Raw genomic sequence first — 15,440 nt, 5'->3', positions numbered from 1 at the left:
TTTCCCTTGTTGCTTTTAATAGTTTTTCTTTGTATTTAATTTTTTTTTTTTTTTTTTTTTTGCGGTACGCGGGCCTCTCACTGCTGTGGCCTCTCCTGTTGCGGAGCACAGGCTCCAGACGCAAAGGCCCAGCGGCCACGGCTCACGGGCCCAGCCGCTCTGCGGCATGTGGGATCCTCCCGGACTGGGGTATGAACCCGCATTCCCTGCATTGGCAGGCAGACTCTCAACCACTGCGCCACCAGGGAAGCCCCTGTATTTAATTTTTGTTAGTTTTATTGATATGTGTCTCAGAGCATTCCTCCTTGGGTTTATCCTGTATGGGACTCTGCATTTCCTGGACTTTGATGACTATTCCCTTTCCCATGTTAGGGAAATTTTTGACTATAATCTCTTCAAATACTTTCTCAGGCCATTTCTCTTTTTCTTCTTCTTCTGGGACCCCTATAATTTGAATGTTGGTGCATTTAATGTTGTCCCAGAGATCTCTGAGACATTTCTTTTCATGTTTTATGCTTTTAAAAAAAATTTTGGCTGCACTGCACAGCTTGTGGGATCTTAGTTCCCAAACCAGGCCCTCAGCAATGAAAGTGTGGCATCCTAACCACTCAACTGCCAGGGAATTCCCTCTTTTGTCTTTACCCTGTTCCATGGCAGGGATTTCAACCATTCTGCCTCCAGGTCATTTATCCGTTCTTTTGCTTCAGTTATTCTGCTATTGATTCCTTCTAGTGTATTTTTCATTTCAGTTATTGCTCATCTCTGTTTGTTCTTTAGTTCTTCTAGGTCTTTGTTAAAATTTTCTTGTATCTTCTCGATCCGCCTCCATTTTTTTTCTGAGATCTTGGATCATCTTGACTATCATCACTCTGAATTCTTTTTCATGTAGATTGCTTATCTTCTCTTCACTTAGTTGTTTTTGTAGGTTTTTATCTTGCTCCTTCGTCTGCAACATATTTCTTTGTCATCTCATTTTGTCAAACTTACTGTGTTTGTGGTCTCCCTTCCACAGGCTGCAGAATTGTACTTCCTCTGGTGTCTGCCCCCTTGATGGGTGAGGTTGGTCCAGAGGCTTGTGCCATTTTTCCCTTGATAGGGGGTTTGATTGGTGTTATAGTGATCAGAGCCTGCCCTAGAAATTGATCAGGGCCTCCCCTTTGCTCTGTGGTTGTCATTGACCTGTCAGGGGTGGGGTCTGCTCCCTAGCTGTTGGGGTAGAGGCCCAAAGATCTATTTCTTAGCTGTGATTCTGATCTGCAATGTGAGATATGTGGGATTGGAGCACTCCCACTGGGAGAGAAGCCACTGTGTATTTCTCCTCTGAAGCTGTTTACCTGTGAATATGCTCTGTTGTATCCCCTTCTCCCCATTGTGAGGGCTCACAAAGTATATTGTTGGCACTGCTCTCAGTCCCACCTTAACTGTGGGTATGCCGGCGATCAGCCCCGTTGACTCTCACGTGTTGTTTTCACCCGGCCACCGGCGCAGGTCCACTGAGGTCAGGTCCCAGGACTGCAGTAGTTGTACACCTGTACCCACTGTGGGAGCTAAGGAGGCAGCGCAAACTCTGGTCTGGCCCAACCCCCATGAGTACATGCCCAAAGAGCCCACAGCTGCTAAAGCCAGACCCGTTGCGGCTGCAAGAGCACTTGTCCTTTCGGATGTTTCACAGGGGCTGAATTAGGGAAGGCATCAGTGGAGGTGTAACTCCACAGTTTGTGCAGCTGCAAGGAGAAATTTCAGCTCTTCTTCCTTAGTCACACAGCCCCTGGGGATCAGCTGTGGTTTCAGCCCCTCCTCTGGGCAGATTTCCTAGTGGGGGTAGTTATCCACATCCTCCTGGGACAGCAGAGCAGGTCCTGACACCCACTGGTGAATTTCCTAGTAGTGAGAGCTATTTGTGCCCTCCTGGGACAGCAAGGTAGGTCCTGTGGCCCACTGGCAGAATTCCTAGTTTCGGGAGCTGTCCACACCCTTACAGGTCAGCAGGGGCGGGTTCTGTGACCTGCTGGCAGAATTCCTAGTTTTGGGAGCTGTCCACGCCCTCCTGGGTCAGTAGGGGTGGGGCCTGGTGTCTGCCTGTGGGTCTGGAAGAGGCAGCCAGTGCCCACCTCTGGAGCCCAAGATGGTGGTGGCTTCTCGCACCTGCCCCCAGAACTCCTGTAGGTGGTGTCCTGTTGCCTGGGAGCACTCACAGGGATAGAAGTTCTTATGGTGTTCCCTCTCCTCTTCTCATGCGCCTCCCAATAATGGTTCCTTGCCTCTCTGGTGGGCCCAGGCTTCTTCCTAGTACACCCTCAGTTGCTGTGGCCCAACCTCTTCAGGCTCTTTCTGCACCTAACCCTGGTCCTCTCTCTGGGCCTGAGCTTAGGAGTCTGAGCTTTAGTACCTGACCCTCAACCTCACTAACAGAGGAGTATCTCAGGTTTGAGAGTGCAGGGTGGGGGTGCTGACCCTCTGTGCAGGTTAGTCTCCATTTTGCCTTTCACAAACCAGTTGCTGCTTCCCCTTTTAGGCTCCAAAACTCCCCCTCTGTCTTAATTTCTCCACTTGCGAGAAACCTTCCCACAGTGCAGGAAACTTTCCTCCTTCACAGCTCCCTCCCCAGGGTGCAGCCCTGTCCTGATTCCTTCTTTTTCTTTTTCCTTTTGTCCTACCCAGTTACGTGGAGGTTTTCTTGTCTTTTCGGACATCTGAGGTCTTCTGTCGGCATTCAGTAGCTGTTCTGTGTGAATCATTCTGCTTGTAGATCTATTTTCAATGTTTCTGTGGAGGGAGGTGAACTCTACTTCCTATCCCTCGGCCATTGTGATTGAGCAGTGACTTTCTAATACCTTAATTCTTCCTACATATATTAGTTGCTTTCTAAGGAAGATACTTCTCTTCTCATTAAATTTTTCATTTATTAATTTATATCGGTGTGAACTGATGGGTTCCTATTTAATTCTATAGGTTATAATCTGCTATCATCATAATTTTGGTGTTCAAATTGACCCAGATTTGGCCACTGGGAGCCCTTCAGCCTGGCTTCTGCATTCTTTTGACATGTCCCCCTCACTTTTGATTATTTCTTACATCAAGATATTACAGACTTGGAAGAAATAGAAAATATATATTGGTCTTTGCCCCTAGACCCTGGCACAGAGCTCCTAAAAACCTTGTAATTTCTTTCTTTTTTTTAAATTGTGAATAATATTTTATTTAGTCATTTTTGTTTACAACTGAAACTATGGGAATTCAAAATTAATATACTTACCCATGAACTTCTTATAGACACCAGAAAATGTTTCAACTTTGTATTGCACATTGTTCTGCTGTGCTTTATCCAAATGAACCTTTATGAGCCAGCTGCCATCCAGTTTCTTGCGGATTCTCTTGCCCACAATCTCACTTGGGAAAACCAAGTCCTCCAGGATCACATCATGCACGGCTGTCAGAGTGCAGCTCCTGGGATACTTGCTTATTTTTTGTATGGCTTTTTCGAGTTGGCTTAGGCAGAATTCTCCTCTGAGTGACAAAGACAACATGTCTCCTGCTGAACTTCTTCTCCAACTCACACAATAGCTGGACCTGGAGTTTCTGGAAAGATTTCAATTGAGGAATGAGAACAAAGGTTATAATAGCTTTCCGACCACCACTAACTTCAATGTCCTTGGCAATTTTGATGTTCAGCTCTCGCAGCTGGGCCTTGAGGTCCAAGTTCATCTCCAGCTCCACAAGGGTCTGGAAGATTCCAGACTTGAACTCCCAGCTTCTCACAATTGGGCTTCATGACCTTCACACTGGAATTGAACATGGCCTTGACCTTGCCAATGAGGCTAACTAACATTTGTTCCTCACCCACCCCCATATTTGGAGGCCTAGGTCTCAGGAGAGCTCGTTAAATCCCAGAGGCAAAGGGGAAGAGGTGGGAATGGCGCCAGTAGAGAAACCGGAAGAACCACAGAGAAACGGTGGAAGCCTAGAGAGTCCCAGGAAGCACCCTTGTATTTTCTTAAGTGATAACAGCACTAGGAGCATCTTTTGTTCTAATATTTGGTCTTTGAACTGGATCATGACACAGAGCTTCTGAAATTCTTATAATTTCCTGGATGATAGGCGTGTCCTTTGTTCTAATGAGGTGATTCTGAGAGAGCTCCTGGATGGACTAACGATGAAGGCTGGTCATTGAAAAGATCAATATATAATCAGAGTGTGGAATTTTCAGCTTTACACCCCCTTTTCTTGAGAAGGGAAAGGACTGAAATAGGGTTTTCCAAAAGTGTCAAAAATTAAGTGTTTTGTATGAGTAGTAAAGGAGACACACAGGAGAAAGACTCATAGCAGGCAAAACTGACCGTTTCCCACTCAGAAGGGGAAGAATTGTAGATTTTTCTAACGTAGTGGTATTCCCTAGAAGAGCTGCCACAGTATCACCTGGAAAGTTGTTAGAAATACTCATTCTTGGGAACATGATACACTGAATCAGAAATGGTGAGTGGGGGCTTCCCTGGTGGCGCAGTGGTTGAGAATCCGCCTCCCAATGTGGGGGATACAGGTTCGAGCCCTGGTCCGGGAAGATCCCACATGCCACGGAGCAACTAAGCCTGTGCGCCACACTACTGAGCCTGCGCTCTAGAGCCCGCGTGCCACAACTACTGAAGCCCGTACGCCTAGAGCCCATGCTCCACAAGAGAAGCCACCGCAGTGAGAAGCCCATGCACCGCAATGAAGAGTAGTCCCCGCTCGCCGCAACTAGAGAAAGCCCACGCGCAGCAACGAAGACACAATGCAGCCAAAAATAAATAAATAAATTAAAAAAAAAAAAAAAGAAATGGTGAGTGGGGCCCAGCAATCTGCTTTAATGAGACCCTCCACATCACTGGGACTGTTGATAAAGTTCGAAAAACATTGCCCTATTTCCCTCTTACGTTCAATACCCATGATAGGATCTCTTTATGAGCAGACTGACCACTTTCTTCAGGGGCAGAGCTAAGAGGTTATCTTGGAGTGAAGGCTACCACAGACATGCTTTGCATATGTGGAGTAGAGAGCAAGGGAAGGACCTGACTAGTTCATCTATTCTTCTCATGCAGTTGTTTCATGAATGGCTGATGATTGCCCATGGTTTCCTCCTGCTGACTTGTTGAACTAGGCAAATGACAAAATGCCACATTGGCTCACAGGTGACCAATCCATGATTAGATTCACACTCAGACCATTCTAATTATAGATGATTAGCTGATTTATTCATTACTCCACAGCACTTCTCTTTTTTACCACACTACACAGCATTACAAGAATGTTCTGGTCTTCTGGGTGCATTAAGTGAGAGATAATCCCATGTTTATTGTAAGAATTTCCTAGGCATACCTTCTGCCAAGTTTCTAACTCAAAAAACAATTTTTGAAAACCCCTTCCTGAAAAGCAACTTACATAAAATTCAATCTCCTTCAAGTGTTTCTCAATTTGCTGAGATCTCCTACTCCTTTGCTACCTGTCTTATTGGCAACCCAACTTCAGTGAAAACGGAGGTTTATTGGCTCACAAAAGTAAGAATTCCTGTAGTAGAGTGGGTGGTAGCCTCAGGCATGGCTGGGTCCAGAGGCCCAAAGGAATCCTTAGGACTTAGTCCCTCTCTTTCCATCTTTTGGTTCTACTTTCCTCTGTGTTGGCTCCATTCTCAGCAAGCTATTTCCATGTGGTGTACCCCAGCAGCTCTGGTTTCGTAATTCTTACAGCCATCAATCCTAGTAGTTCTACCACGGCACCAGAACTAAGTCCCAGTGGCCTGGCTTGCATCATATGCATATCCCTGAACCAATCACTGTGGCCATATACATAAATTATTCCAACATTCTTCTAAGTAGTTGTACATCCTAGGCTGGTGCCTCCATCACCCAGGAGCAATCATGTGGGTGCCCTGCATGGGAATTCTCCACCCATCCTTGTGGAGCTTCTAGGGATGAGGGGTAATCAGGGCTCAGAAGAGCAGAGCTGTGTCTGAGGATGGGCAGGTTAAAGAAAATGATCTCTGCCAGCAATTTACAGATCAGAAAATCCTGTGTGTCAGAGAAACAGCTACAAGGAGACATGACATTATAAGAGTTGACAGAGGAAGGCAGAGACTGAAGGAGAAAGATACTGGGGAACATAAAGAGATAATTATAATTAGAGTGAAAGACAAAATTATGAAGGATAGACAGAGAGGGAGACACAGAGACAGCAATGAAGACCAACAAAGCTAGAGAACAGTATGCCCAGATGAATGGAGACACAATAACAGCTCCTCCTTCCACCACCCAGCACACACACACACACACACACACACACACACACACACACACACACACACACTGCCAGAGAGAAATAAAAATTCAAAGAGTCTGAGAAAGACATGTCTTTTGGGTATGAGGGATTTGGGGTGGTTGATGAGAGAACCATTCATTCAGGGATGGTGGGACAGTTGTTTCTAGGGAGAAAGATTTGAGTCATGGTAAAGCCACAAATCCAGGGCGTGGATAGAACTGTGTATTCATTCATTACCTAAATATTTACTTAAACAACAAAAAGACAACCACAACCCAATTAAAAATTTTTTTCAAAACTTGAATAGATGTTTCTCCTAGAGAAGATACACAAATGACCAACAAGCACATTGAGATGCCCAACATCACTCATCATAAGAGAAATGCAAAAGAAAACACAATGAGACACCACTTCACACTCACTAGGATGGCTAGAATTTTCTTTAAAAGGAAAATAACAAGAGTTGGCAAGGATATAGAAATATTGGAACACTTGTATATTGCTGATGGGCTGTAAAATGGGGTAGCTACTAAGTATTTATAGTGGCATTATTCACAACAGCCAAAACGTGCAGACAGTCCAAATACCTATCAAGAGTGGATAAACAAAATGTAGCGTATGCATACAATGGACATATACTCTACTATAAAAAGTAATGAAGTACTGACACATGGTTACAACGTGGATGAACCTTGAAAACATCATGTTAAGTGAAAGAAACCAGACACAAAATATTGCATTATTCCACACTAGGTAAATCTATGGAGACAGAATGCAGATTGGTGGCTGCCAGTGGCTGGAGGAGCAGGTACTGGGGAGTGATTACTTTTTGGGTATGGGGTTTTCTTTTAGGACAATAAAGATATTTTAGAAATTGATATATATAATAGTGGTTGCTTAACACTTTGAATGTACTAAATGCCACTGAATATTATGTGGTTAATATAAAAATGGTTATGTGGATTTCACTTATTTGTGCGATGTGATGGTCAGTCAGGTGAGGCCACATGAGAATAGGAGAGGCATAGGAAACAAGGTTTACTGTACTTACAGATCCTAGAGAAGAGGTCACCACCTCATGTCACACAGGGTCAGAGGACAGGCATCAGGTACTGGGCAAGCGGCAGAAGACAGGGGTGAGAAAAGAACTTTTGCCATGGTCTTTCTTGAAGCAGGAAAGGCAAGGTCGGGCAGGGTAATCAGTTCAGGATTGGCTTGTTTGAGTAATTCGGGTGGGCTCTACGTTATAGGAGTGGTCCCCAGATGCCTGGTACCTGGACCTTGGATCTGGAATCCGGACTTGCGATGATTAAGGCATTGGAATATTGCCCTCTGGGGTGCACAGGCCCGAGAGAGGAGGTAAGGCTCTGGATTGGTTGGTTTGCAAATCATAGGCATGCTCCAGGCTGAGTCCTTTGCCATCTCAAAGAATTGGCCAGCCCTGGGAGGGGTAGTCTACCCAAGCCAGAAAGGAATGTTCAAAAATGATGTCAAAATGTCATAATATACAGAAAGTTAAAATATATAGCCAATAACATACTGAAAGAGAGAGGGAGAGAGAACCAACTGTTCTAGATCCTGGGAACACAGCACTGAACCTAGAGTCCCTGCTCTTTTGGAGCTCACCTCTCGTGGTGGGGGAAACAGAAAACAGAGAGGTAAGATAACCTTGGTAGGGATGAGGACTGAAATAGGAAAGCAGAGTCAGGAGCTAGAGTATACAGTAGTGGGAGGGAAAGCTATTTCAATAAGGTGGTCAAATCAAAGGAGGCCTCCCTGGAAGGAACATGGAGCAGAGACAAACCTGAATGGAGTGAGGGCTCCACCTGCAAGAAGACAATCCAAGGAAAGGTGGCAGCAAGAGCAAAGCACTGCGATGGGAGGGTGCTGGGGTTTTTTTGATATTAGCAGAGCCACCAGGGAGGTCATTGAGAGAGTGAGATGGGCAAGGCCAGACTGTGTGGGCTTATGTAGTCCCCAGGTGGGTGGGGGCATTTTGGAATTGGTCTAAATTGAATGAGAATGCTCTTGGATTGGAAGAATTAACATTGTTAAAATGGCCATGCTACCCAAAACAATCTACAGATTTAACTCAATCCCTATCAAATTACCCATGACATTTTTCACAGAACTAGAGCAAATAATCCTAAAATTTATATGGAACTATAAAAGACCCAGGATTGCCAAAGCAATCCTGAGGAAAAAGAACAAAGCAGGAAGCATAACCCTGCTACACTTCAAACAATACTACAAAACTACAATAATCAAAACAACATGGGGACTTCCTTGGCAGTCCAGTGGTTAAGACTTGGCTTCCAATGCCGAGAGTGTGGGTTTGATCCCTGGTCGGGGAGCAAAGATCCCACGTGCCTCGCAGCCAAAAACCAAAACATAAAACAGAAGCAATACTGTAACAAATTCAATAAAGACTTTAAAAATGGTTCACATATGGGAAAAAAAATCTTAAAAAAACCCCCGAAAAACCCATGGTATAGGAACAAAAACAGACATATGGATCATAGGAACATAATAGAGAGCCCAGAAAGAAACCTGTACACCTACAGTCAATTAAATTTCAACAAAGGAGGCAAGAATATATAATGAGGAAAAGACAGTCTCTTCAGCAAGTGGTGCTGGAAAAGTTGGGCAGCCCCATGTAAATCTGTAATAAAATAACTGAGGACATAAAAAAATAACGTAACCAAAAAAAAAAAAAAAAACGTAACCCATGAGCCCCCCCCAACAAACTGGGGGCTAACAAATAAGCCAGAGCTATAAACAGTCCTAAATGCTTTGAGCACCCCCCGACAAACCAGGGGCCTACAAAAAAGCACTGAGTGCTTTGGACACTGATCCATAAAATGTCTTCAGTATAATCAAAATAGTGAGAACACAAGGAAATGTCCTTGTGCTACTTCAGTATAATCAAAATAATGGTGAAACTTTGTGCTGCTTTTGCGCTCAAGGACAAAACACGGCATGTTTTCAAGAAAGCCAATTATTGCTTGTATAATTAATAAAAACATAGGTTGCTGCTTTGGCATTTCTAAAATGTTAAAAAAACAAGTCTTAAAATGTAAACCTAAATAATACTTTAATAAAAACTACCACAACAGGACAGACGGCGCTGTTTTGCCTGAGCGAACGACAGGCCTCTACTGCTGTGCTTCGGCACAATTCATCTTGTGTGATGAGCTTACTTTCGGCCCTGTCATAAGATAAACTACAACATTTGGCGCCCGAACAGGGACTTAAAGGTAAGTAATCGCATAATCGCGAGACAGAAGGAAAAACTGGTCCGCTCAGAGTAAGCGAAACCTTTGACAACAGTAGAGTAACTGTAATAGGGAATTCCCATTCAATAAAATTTCAATACATTAGACTCCTAAAACAGTTATTAAGGAGTTCAGGAGTAAAAGTAAAACCAAAATCTTTTGATAAATTGTTTGCGCTGATACGTAAACATTGTTACTGGTTTCAATCTACTGGTCATAACCAGTTGAATTTAAAAGTTTAAAAACAGGTTATGCGAGCCTTAAAAAGAGCTCATCAACATGGAAACCCTATATCTGTCCGTATTTGGTCTCTTTGTAAATTAATTTCCCTTGCCCTAAAACCATTACAATCTAAAACTAAAAGTGACAATGGGGCACGCCCTCAGAGTCCGAATTCTGCTCCCGATCATTCTGCTGCTTTTCGTACTCTGTTTCATGAGTCTCCTATAGAGGACCTTCCACCGCCTCCTCCTCCCCTTGTGTCTGAGACAGGAAAGGATTTTTTGGATTCCAATGATAAAGGGGCTTTTTCTGATGATGATAAAGGTTAAGAACAGACTAACAAACAAAATGAGATGCCACTTTCTCAACAAAATGAAATTTCTGATATACTTTCAAAGTTAAAAAATTTGATGGTTAAATTAAAAAAAAATAAAAACAATGCTACCACTCCTTTATATCAGGAGCCATGTCCTACTATTCCTCCGGCTCCTCCTTTAGAATTAACAGCTTATACTGTTGGAACCTCTCGTCAGTTTCGCTTTCCTCTAAAACCTGAATCTAATAAAATATTGTTAAAAGAATAGATAAATAAAAAAAAACAATATTCTGAACCATTTTTTGCTTTCCCTATTGTTAGACAAGCTATGCCTACTAATAATCAATTTCCAAATGAATATATAAACGTTGAGTATAACCCTCATGATGTAAAAATTTTTAAAATACTAAAAAGAGCCATTAATACATATGGGATACATTCTAATTACGTTCAAGGTCTTTTGTCTAGGTATGCTTCCAAAAACATATTAATTCCTCAAGATTGGGAGGCGCTTACCAAGACTGTTACTTGGTGAAAAGAAGAAGACACCTCCATTGACCTGGGGGCAAATAAAAAAGTTTACAGACACTGCCAAAAATCTTGTCATTTCACAGGGTAAACCTCTCACTAACACCAATCTTTTTGTAGCCATGTTGACAATGCTGTCTGCACAGGTAATAAACATATCAGCCAATGAGATAAATTGTACTAACCATACTTATTGGACTTATATTCCTAACCCTCCTCTTAATATGGGGGGTACCTGATGGGATGCCCCAATTCTTGTATATGTAAATGAGTGTGGATGGTTGCCTGGTCCTTTTAATGATAGAGGCCCTTTAAAGCCAATAATAATAATAATAATAATAATAATAATAATAATAAATTACATGGTGGGTGTTAATAAATCTCCTATTTATATGGAAAAGGGAGATCATTACCTTAAAATAAATTATCAAGCATGGTTAAATGTTGTCAAAAATAAAAGCAGATATCATGGGTTATATCTTTTAAATGCTTAGTTTTAAAAGTTCTAATTCCACTCTTAATAAAAATGTTTCCACACCTTACTTGCCTCCATGCCAGATGCCTCTTGTAGATCGATTATCGGATTGGGTCCATTGGACTCGATGCCAAGGAGAAATGGCTCGGGTTCTTGTTAATACTTCTTAGAAAACCGTCATTGATTAAAGCCCTTTTGGCTCCGCCCAAAAAAAAAGGGGTCTAAAAAATTTACACTGACATAGAGATGATAACACTATTTATAACGATACTATTAATGATACCATAGTATGACACGCAGGAGGGTTTTCTCCTCCTGGTCCTCATTTAAATGGATATCCTATCCAAAAAAATCTATAAAAGCTTATGACAGCTTTAAAAAAGATTAATACTTGGGTAAAACATATGGATAACAAATCTAAAAATTATAGTTTGACTTTTCATAAAAATGTTACTCGATATACTCATAGTTATGTAAAATTACCTTATATATTGTTAAAAGAACCAACTATATAAAATGAGACTCAAGATATTATAATATGTAAAAATTACTCTCTGTATACCTACATTAACTCTAGTATATCTTTTAACAAATCTACTAAAAGTTTGTATATCTTACGAGCTCGGACAGGTCTTTGGCTTCCTGTCAATCTTAGAAGGGAATGATAAAAATCTCTTCCTATGGCTGTTTTACAGTATTTAGCTGATACATTAAAAAAAGGTAAAAGATTTATAAAAATGTTGATTACAGCTGTCATGGGTATTATAGCCATAACAGCTACTGCTACAGTAGCTGGAGTTGCTTTAAAACAATCTATTCAGACCATTAATTATATAACTGATTGAAATAAAAATTCTAAAATACTTTGGTCTTCTCAACGACAAATTGATTCAAAAATACATTCAAAAATAACAGACTTACACCAAGCTATGGTTATGTTGGGGGATCAACTTGCAAATTTACAAAGACAAATAAAGCTACGTTATAACTAGAATCAAAGTGCCTTATGTGTCACTTCGGTTCCATATAATCAGTCTACATTCCCCTGGACAAAAATAAAAAAACATTTATTACATCACAAAAATTTAACAAAAAAAATCGTAAATTTACAAGAAAAAATTCAACAAACTTTTCAAAAAAAATTACGACTTAATTCACAAAAAGTATGAACTAAAATTATTCAAAAACTTAATAATCTAAATCCCATGTCTAAATTACATGTTTTATTTGGTTCTACTACAAAATTACTAATACTCATTATAATAATAATCATATATTTAATTATAGTCCAACGACAAATAAAAACTACCCGTCACACAACATTACAACAAACTACTGTGTTTTCCTTAATACTACACAAACTACAAAATAATTCCATGTAGTTTAACACCGGGAGTAATGCTGCCATGTTCTCCTTGATACTACAAAAATTACAAAACAAAAAGGGGGAAATATAATAAAATAACTGAGGACATAAAAAGAAAATGTAACCCATGAGCCCCCCCCACCAACAAACTGGGGGCTAACAAATAAGCCAGAGCTATAAACAGTCCTAAATGCTTTGAGCACCCCCCAACAAACCGGAGGCCTACAAAAAAACATTAAGTGCTTTGGACACTAATCCATAAAATGTCTTGAGTATAATCAAAATAATAAAAACACAAGGAAATGTCCTTGTGCTACTTCAGTATAATCAAAATAATGGTGAAAACTTTATACTGCTTTTGCACTCAAGGACAAAACACGACATGTTTTCAAAAAAGCCAATTATTACTTGTATAATTAATAAAAACATAGGTTACTGCTTTGACATTTCTAAAATGTTAAAAAAACAAATCTTAAAATGTAAACCTAAATAATACTTTAATAAAAACTACCACAACAAGACAGACGGCGCTGTTTTGCCTGAGCAAACGACAGCTCTCTACTACTGTACTTCGACACAATTCATCTCATGTGATAAGCTTACTTTCGGCCCTGTCATAAAATAAACTACAACATAAATCAATGAAGTTAGAACACACCCTCACACCATACACAAAAATTAACTCCAAATGGCTTAAAGACTTAAATATAAGATGCAACACCATAAAACTCCTAGAATGGAACATAGGTAAAACATTCTCTGTACCAGTGTTTTCTTAAGTCAGTTTCCCCAGGCAATAAAAATAAAAGCAAAAATAAACAAATGGGACCTAATCAAACTTACAAGCTTTTGCACAGCAAAGGAAACCATGAGCAAAATGAAAACACAACCATACACCACACTATGAAGGAGTTTCCCTGGAGCTGGCTGACTTGGAAGCTGGGCAACTTCATGTCTCCTACCCATGGCAGACATTACTAATCAACCACAGACCCCAGTCATCCAGCACCTGGCTCTTAGAATCCTCCTTTATATGCGACCCCAGACAACCTCAGAGCTGACCTCTGCCATCATTTACCTTGACCCTTCACTGAGACAGTGACCTACTGAAGATTGTCTGAGATCTTGTGACACAGTGTTGGACCACACCCGATCAATTCTTTATTGGGAAGGGGATGCAGTCTGTAATCCAACAGACCTGTGACCCTAGAAAGATCTCAAGCTCAAGTCCTAGTTGGCTTGCTGTGAGTTCATAGCTGCCCCTGAAAAAGCCACGGGTATGGCAATTATGCCAGCGCCAACAGACCTGGATAATGTGGGCAGCATGGAGCAAACGGCAATAACGAAGGCGGATGCGCTACATGCGGACACAAGACTGTGGCCTGACCACTGCCCATTTTTGCTGAGCATAATGATCCAGCACAGCCCGCTGCTTCTTCTCCAGCAGCTCTGCCAGCTTCTGTTTCCACCAGTACATGCTCTGAGGGCCGCGTGCAGCAGCGTCCGGCGCACCAGGGTGCCCCGCCACCAGGCCTGGATCTTTATTGCTTGCAACTCTTTGTCAGAGGGGGGCGCTTCCACTAGGGGGTGGGGCTGCAAGGAAAAAGAAGGGACATTCAGGAAACATTCCCGACCCACCTGAGCCCTGGTGTAGCCAGGAAGGGGTCCTGATCCTTTATCAACAATGGCACCTTCCTCAGAAGTTTGTGAGCACTGGGCAGACCACTGGCTGCAGCCAGAGACCAGACAGGTGTCCCGTCTCTGCCACTCTTGGTTAACAGACACATCACAGTTGAACTCTGAGTCTCAGGGTCCTCAACTGTAACATGGGGCACACCTTCCCTAGCTGTCACCTGGTTCCTTGGACCTGGTTGGCCAGTCTAGAACAAGAACACCACGATCTATCGGTCAAAGGGTTATTCTGTTTGGCCTGGGCCTGACCACCTACCTGGGAAGCATATCACTTCCCTTCAGACCTCACCCACAGGCTAGAAAAGGGGCATCCTTTGCTCTCCTTTCATGCCTGACTCCAGCTCCAGTGCACAACCTGCTGTCTCCCTCTGTCAGCTCACAGGATTAGAAGTTTGTGACTTCCTTGGTGGCACAGTGGTTAAGAATCCACCTGCTAATGCAGGGGACACGGGTTCGAGCCCTGGTCCGGAAAGATCCAACATGCCATGGAGCAACTAAGCCTGTGTGCGACAACTACTGAGCCTGCACTCTAGAGCCCATGCTCCGCAATGAGAGAAGCAACCACAATGAGAAGCCTGCACACCGCAATGAAGAGTAGCCCCCACTTGCCGCACCTAGAGAAAGCCCACAGGCAGCAACAAAGACCCAACTCAGCCAAAAATAAATAAGTAAATTTATTTAAAAAAAAGAATTCTCTTATTTGTTTGAGTGACTACTGTCTAGGTTTCTTTCCAATTTGGATTCCTTTAATTTATTTTCCTTATCTGATTGCCATGGCTAGGACTTCCAATACTCTGTTGAATAAAAGTGGCGAGAGTGGGCATCCTTGTCTTGCTCCTGATATCAGAGGACACGTTTTGTGTATCCCTTAACTACCTATTGTGGATATAGATGGTTTTACTACTTTTGTCTTTTAACCTTCCTACTAGCTCTGTACGTGGTTGATCTACTACTTTTACTATATGTTTACCTTTACCAATGAGATTTTTCTTTCGTAATTTTCATATTTCTAGTTGTGGCCTTTTCTTTTCCACTTTGAGAAGTTCCTTTTACATTTCTTGTAAAGCCGGTTTAGTGGTGCTGAATTCTTTTTGCTTTTGCTTATCTGTAAAACTCTTTTTCTCTCCTTCAAATCTGAAGGATAGCCTTGCTGGGTACAGCATTCTTGGTGGTAAGATTTTTTTTTTTCTTTCTTTCATCACATTGAATATATTGTGCTACTACTCCCTTCTGTCCTGCAGAGTTTCTGCTGAAAAGTCAGTTGATAGTCTTATGGGA

At 42.0% G+C, this 15,440-nt stretch overlaps 1 pseudogene; it reads right to left on the bottom strand.

Annotated features, from left to right (window-relative positions):
* Positions 1-3,215: 3,215 nt before the first annotated feature.
* On the bottom strand, positions 3,216-13,769 carry LOC109552166 (small ribosomal subunit protein eS7-like; annotated as a pseudogene).
* Between the last annotated feature and the right edge of the window lie 1,671 nt (positions 13,770-15,440).

This window comes from Tursiops truncatus, chromosome 10, assembly GCF_011762595.2.
Source record: "Tursiops truncatus isolate mTurTru1 chromosome 10, mTurTru1.mat.Y, whole genome shotgun sequence".
NCBI lineage: Eukaryota > Metazoa > Chordata > Mammalia > Artiodactyla > Delphinidae > Tursiops > Tursiops truncatus.
Note: the sequence above shows the minus strand (reverse complement) of the source record. Positions and strands in the feature narration are given on the sequence as shown.